This window comes from Zea mays, chromosome 1 (assembly GCF_902167145.1).
Source record: "Zea mays cultivar B73 chromosome 1, Zm-B73-REFERENCE-NAM-5.0, whole genome shotgun sequence".
NCBI classification, from domain to species: Eukaryota; Viridiplantae; Streptophyta; class Magnoliopsida; order Poales; family Poaceae; genus Zea; species Zea mays.
The window spans coordinates 208,775,898-208,782,198 of NC_050096.1; the positions used below are offsets into that span (position 1 = coordinate 208,775,898).

At 43.6% G+C, this 6,301-nt stretch overlaps 1 long non-coding RNA gene across 1 annotated transcript; it reads right to left on the reverse strand.

The window, feature by feature from the left end:
• Window positions 1–2,337: 2,337 nt before the first annotated feature.
• LOC103643186 (uncharacterized) lies at window positions 2,338–2,947 on the reverse strand. Its single transcript, XR_560883.3, has 2 exons — window positions 2,753–2,947; window positions 2,338–2,464 (listed from the first exon to the last, which is right to left on the reverse strand). It is a non-coding gene; the product is annotated as an uncharacterized lncRNA (long non-coding RNA).
• Between the last annotated feature and the right edge of the window lie 3,354 nt (window positions 2,948–6,301).

A 6,301-nucleotide genomic window follows, 5' to 3' on the forward strand; every position in this document is an offset into this window, starting at 1 on the left:
AGGTTGATAAGATTAATGAATTAATTGATGCATTGAATGATAAGAATAGGTTATTAGAAAAGCAAGATGATCTTTTGTATGAAGAACATGATAAGTTTGTAGAGGCACAAAAATCCCTTGCTTTAGAAATTAAAAGGAATGAAATGCTTTCTTGTGAATTGTCTACATACCATGACTTTATTTCTAGCTTAAAGAGCATAAATGATGATTTGAATGCTAAGTTAGAAATAGCTAATAAATCAACATCTTGTGTAGAACATGTTGCAATTTGTAATAGGTGTAAAGATTTTAATGTTGATGCTTGTAGTGAACATCTAGTTTCAATTTCTAATTTAAATGACGAAGTGGCTAGTCTCAGTGCCCAACTTAAGACTAGCAAGAGTGAATTTGACAAACTAAAATTTGCAAGGGATGCCTACACGATTGGTAGACACCCCTCAATTAAGGATGGTCTTGGCTACAAGAGGGAAGTCAAGAACTTAACAAGCCATAAGGCTTCCATCTCCGCCAAGGAGAAAGGGAAGGCCCCTATGACTAGTAGTGCTCAAAAGAACTATGCTTTCATGTATCATGATAGGAGACATTCTAGGAATGATTATAGAAGTTATGATGCTTGTGATTCTCATGCCATGATTGCTTCTAGTTCTTCTATTATGCATGATAGAAATTTGGCTAGGAAAAATTCTATGCCTAGAAGAAATGTTGTTCATGTTCCTAGGAAAGTAAACTATGAATCTTCTACAATTTTTCATACTTGCAATGCTTCCTTCACTATTTGTAGAAAGGATAAGAAAGTGATTGCTAGGAAGTTAGGGGCAAAATGCAAGGGAGATAAAACTTGCATTTGGGTCCCTAAGACAATTATCACTAACCTTGTAGGACCCAACAAGAGTTGGGTACCTAAGACCCAAGCCTAATTTGCCTTGCAGGTTTATGCATCCGGGGGCTCAAGCTGGATTATCGACAGCGGATGCACAAACCACATGACGGGGGAGAAGAAGATGTTCTCTTCCTACGTCAAGAACAAGGATTCCCAAGATTCAATCATATTCGGTGATGGGAACCAAGGCAAGGTGAAAGGACTAGGAAAAATTGCTATTTCATCCGAGCACTCCATTTCTAATGTGTTTTTAGTTGAGTCGCTTGGATATAACTTTTTGTCTGTGAGTCAGTTATGTAATATGGGATATAATTGCTTATTCACAAATGTAGATGTGTCTGTCTTTAGAAGTAGTGATGGTTCATTAGCTTTTAAGGGTGTATTAGATGGCAAACTCTACTTAGTTGATTTTGCAAAAGAGGAGGCCGGTCTAGATGCATGCTTAATTGCTAAGACTAGCATGGGCTGGCTGTGGCATCGCCGTTTAGCACATGTGGGGATGAAGAACCTTCACAAGCTTCTAAAGGGAGAACACGTGATAGGTCTAACAAACATAACCTTCGAAAAAGATAGACCTTGTGCAGCTTGTCAAGCAGGTAAACAGGTGGGAAGCTCTCATCATACCAAAAATGTGATGACCACATCAAGACCTTTGGAGTTGCTTCATATGGACCTCTTCGGACCCGTCGCCTATCTAAGCATAGGAGGAAGTAAGTATGGTCTTGTTATAGTTGATGATTTTTCCCGCTTCACTTGGGTATTCTTTTTGCAGGATAAATCTGAAACCCAAGGGACCCTCAAGCGCTTCCTAAGGAGAGCTCAAAATAAGTTTGAGCTCAAGGTGAAAAAGATAAGGAGCGACAATGGGTCCGAGTTCAAGAACCTTCAAGTGGAGGAGTACCTTGAGGAGGAAGGGATCAAGCACGAGTTCTCCGCTCCTTACACACCACAGCAAAACGGTGTGGTAGAGAGAAAGAACAGGACGCTCATAGACATGGCAAGGATAGGATTGGGAATGGGTCATAATCCGATCCTAACCCCACTTCAATCCTAGAATACTAAGGAGTAGATCCAGCCCTACTTGAATCCAAACTAATTTGGTGCAGCTCAATCCAAACTGATTTTAAAGCCTTTGCAACCCAACCCTGCCCCGATCCTTTCAAAATCCATAGCAATATTACATTAGCAATCCAAGGGCCCCCACAAACATGCAAGCACCACCACTAGCTTATTGAATTAGTATAATCCATGGGCTCACACATACATGGCCACCCATTGCAGAACGCAAGTCTACCAAAAAACTATTTACATCCATCTGTCTCAAAATACACATAATAAGCATATATATCAGTCCCGGAACTGACAGCAAACATCAATACGAGACTCGGTTTTCACAATTTAGAGATGGTTTTCACAATGATTGCTTTTCCACATTTCCATCATCTTCTCATGGACGGTGGCCAAACGGATCTCGTATCCTAGCTGGATAGCATGCAACGATTCAGTAGTTCCCAAACAACTGCTTTGCAGAAATAATGCAGTAATTGTCTCCATTAGAGGTTGCAACAGATGCTCTGAGTAAACCTTGAATGTGCACAGATGAAGGAGAAGGTAAGTCACTTTGTTATCACTGAATCATCGATCTTGCTACACTCAACAACAGGCTATTCTACTAAACATCTGCTCATTGGACCTAAATCTACACTGTTGCTGCATGGCTTGGCTTTGATCGCAACTGCAAGAATTAAATAGCAGGCACACATCCTTGCTCGGTATCCTCGCTCGACAATGCTAGACTTGTTACTGGAAGCCCCTGCGCGAGGAAGGGAAGCCAAGGCTCGTGACTCATGAGGAAGGGAAGCGGGTGTTTACTTGGAGAGACGAGGGCGCGAGGTGGTCAGGAGAAGCCCCTGCGCGGAATGCAGATCTGGAGCAGGGCCGCTGGCGCCGGAATCCGCCACGATTTCGGGGAGGGTGTTGGATCTAGCGCGCGGCTCCGATCGCCACAGGGGAGGTGTTGGTGGCGTGCGTCGCTTGCAGGATGAAGCGATAGGGCGTGCTGCAGGCGCCGGCGAGGGCCCCTCGACGCTCACCGCCGCTCTTCGGACGACCAAACTGTGGAGGAAGATGCTACAGCCTACAGGAAGTCAGGAACCACGGGTTGTGCCTTCTCACATGATCCATGGGCTGTGCCCTTCACATGATCCAGGCACACGATTGGGCCAGGTTTGATGATCGATCCGTGCTGGCCCTTTAATGAAATGGCTTGATCCAACTCTACCCTAATCAATAGTGAACCAAAAAAGATCCAAAATTATTAGCCCATGAATTTGGAGGCCCTTTATACCCATGAGTTTTTATGGCCCATTCCCAGGCCTAGGCAAGGACAATGCTTGGAGAATTCAAGACACCCGAGCGGTTTTGGTCGGAAGCCGTGAACACGGCTTGCCACGCCATAAACCGGGTGTACCTTCATCGCCTCCTCAAGAAGACTTCGTATGAGCTTCTAACCGGTAACAAACCCAATGTGTCCTACTTTCGTGTATTTGGGAGCAAATGTTATATTCTTGTGAAGAAAGGTAGAAATTCTAAGTTTGCTCCCAAAGCTGTAGAAGGGTTTTTGTTAGGTTATGACTCAAATACAAAGGCGTATAGGGTCTTCAACAAATCATCGGGTTTGGTTGAAGTCTCAAGCGACGTTGTATTTGATGAGATTAATGGCTCTCCAAGAGAGCAAGTTGTTGATCTTGATGATGTAGATGAAGAAGACATTCCAACGGCCGCAATACGCACCATGGCGATTGGAGATGTGCGGCCACAGGAACAAAAGGAGCAAGATCAACCTTCTTCCTCAACAATGGTGCATCCCCCAACTCAAGATGATGAACAGGTTCATCAAGAGGAGGCATGTGATCAAGGGGGAGCACAAGATGATCATGTTATGGAGGAAGAAGCACCTCAAGCACCTCCAACTCAAGTTCGAGCGACGATTCAAAGGAATCATCCCGTCGACCAAATTTTGGGTGACATTAGCAAGGGAGTAACTACTCGCTCTAGATTAGTTAATTTTTGTGAGCATTACTCGTTTGTCTCTTCTATTGAGCCTTTCGAGGTAGAAGAGGCCTTGCTAGATCCGGACTGGGTGTTGGCCATGCAGGAAGAGCTCAACAACTTCAAGCGAAATGAAGTTTGGACACTGGTGCCTCGTCCCAAGCAAAACGTTGTGGGAACCAAGTAGGTGTTCCACAACAAACAAGACGAGCACGGAGTGGTGACAAGGAACAAGGCTAGACTTGTGGCAAAAGGTTATGCCCAAGTCGCAGGTTTGGACTTTGAGGAGACTTTTGCTCCTGTGGCTAGGCTAGAGTCAATTCGTATTTTGTTAGCCTATGCCGCTCACCATTCCTTCAGGTTGTTCCAAATGGATGTAAAGAGCGCTTTCCTCAACGGGCCAATCAAGGAGGAAGTATACGTGGAGCAACCCCCTGGCTTCGAGGATGAACGGTACCCCGACCATGTGTGTAAGCTATCTAAGGCGCTCTATGGACTTAAGCAAGCCCCAAGAGCATGGTATGAATGCCTTAGAGACTTTTTAATTGCTAATGCTTTCAAGGTTGGGAAAGCCGATCCAACTTTATTCACTAAGACTTGTGATGGTGATCTTTTTGTGTGCCAAATTTATGTCGATGACATAATATTTGGTTCTACTAACCAAAAGTCTTGTGAAGAGTTTAGCAGGGTGATGACTCAGAAATTCGAGATGTCGATGATGGGCGAGTTGAACTACTTCCTTGGGTTCCAAGTGAAGCAACTCAAGGACGGCACCTTCATCTCCCAAACGAAGTACACGCAAGATCTGCTAAAGCGGTTTGGGATGAAGGACACCAAGCCTGCAAAGACTCCAATGGGAACTGGCGGACACACCGACCTCAACAAAGGAGGTAAGTCCGTTGATCAAAAGGCATACCGGTCTATGATAGGGTCTTTACTTTATTTATGCGCTAGTAGACCGGATATTATGCTTAGTGTATGCATGTGTGCTAGATTTCAATCCGATCCAAAGGAGTGTCACTTAGTGGCTGTGAAGCGAATCCTTAGATATTTAGTCGCTACGCCTTGCTTCGGGATCTGGTATCCAAAAGGGTCTACCTTTGACTTGATTGGATATTCAGACTCCGACTATGCTGGATGTAAGGTCGATAGGAAGAGTACATCGGGGACGTGCCAATTCTTAGGAAGGTCCCTGGTGTCATGGAATTCTAAGAAACAAACTTCCGTTGCCCTATCCACCGCTGAGGCCGAGTATGTTGCCGCAGGACAGTGTTGTGCGCAACTACTTTGGATGAAGCAAACCCTCAGGGACTTTGGCTACAATCTGAGCAAAGTCCCACTCCTATGTGATAATGAGAGTGCTATCCGCATGGCGGATAATCCTGTTGAACACAGCCGCACAAAGCACATAGACATCCGGCATCACTTTTTGAGAGATCACCCGCAAAAGGGAGATATCGAAGTGTTTCATGTTAACACCGAGAACCAGCTAGCCTATATCTTTACCAAGCCTCTAGATGAGAAGACCTTTTGCATGCTGTGTAGTGAGCTAAATGTCTTAGATTCGCGAAACCTGGATTGATTTATAGCATACATGTGTTTTATGCCTTGATCATGTTCCTTAATGCATTTTGTTGTTTATTTATGGTGCTCAAGTTGTACAAGCACTCCCTGGACCTCGCAAGTCCATTTGCAAGTGATGCACATATTTAGGGGGAGATGTGCTACAACTTGACCCTTTGAGACTAACTGTGCGCTTGAGTTTGCTTAATTTAGTCTCAAAGGAGGTTTGAAAGGGAAAAGGTGGACTTGGACCATGCAAGACTTCCACTGCACTCCGATGAAAGAGTAACTAACTCCAAGTTCATCTTCATGCTCTTATTGCCTTTTACTCTCATTTGAAGATTTTGGTGAGGCAATGGGGTTTAAGGGCCAAAAATGATCTCGTTTTGGTGCTTGATGCCAAAGGGGGAGAAATTAAGGCCAAAGCAATAAATGGATCAGCTACCACTTGAGAATTTTGAAAATAGTAGAATTTTGAAAATAGTAGAATAGAGCTTTTGTTTTATCAAAATACTCTTGTTTGTCTCTTATTGTCAAATGTTGATCTCTTGTGGGGAGAAGGCTTGATTATGGGAAAAAGGGGGAGTTTTTGAATCTTTGATCAATTTCTCTTGAAATATCTCTCTTTATGTCTCAACAAGTGTGTTTGACTTAGAGATAGGAAATTGAGTTTTATTTGCAAAAACAAACCAAGTGGTGGCAAAGAATGATCCATATATGCCAAATTTGAATCAAAACTATTTTGTGTTCTTAATTGCAATGATGTTGCACTTCTTTTAGTTGTTTTGTGTTGTGTTGGCATAAATC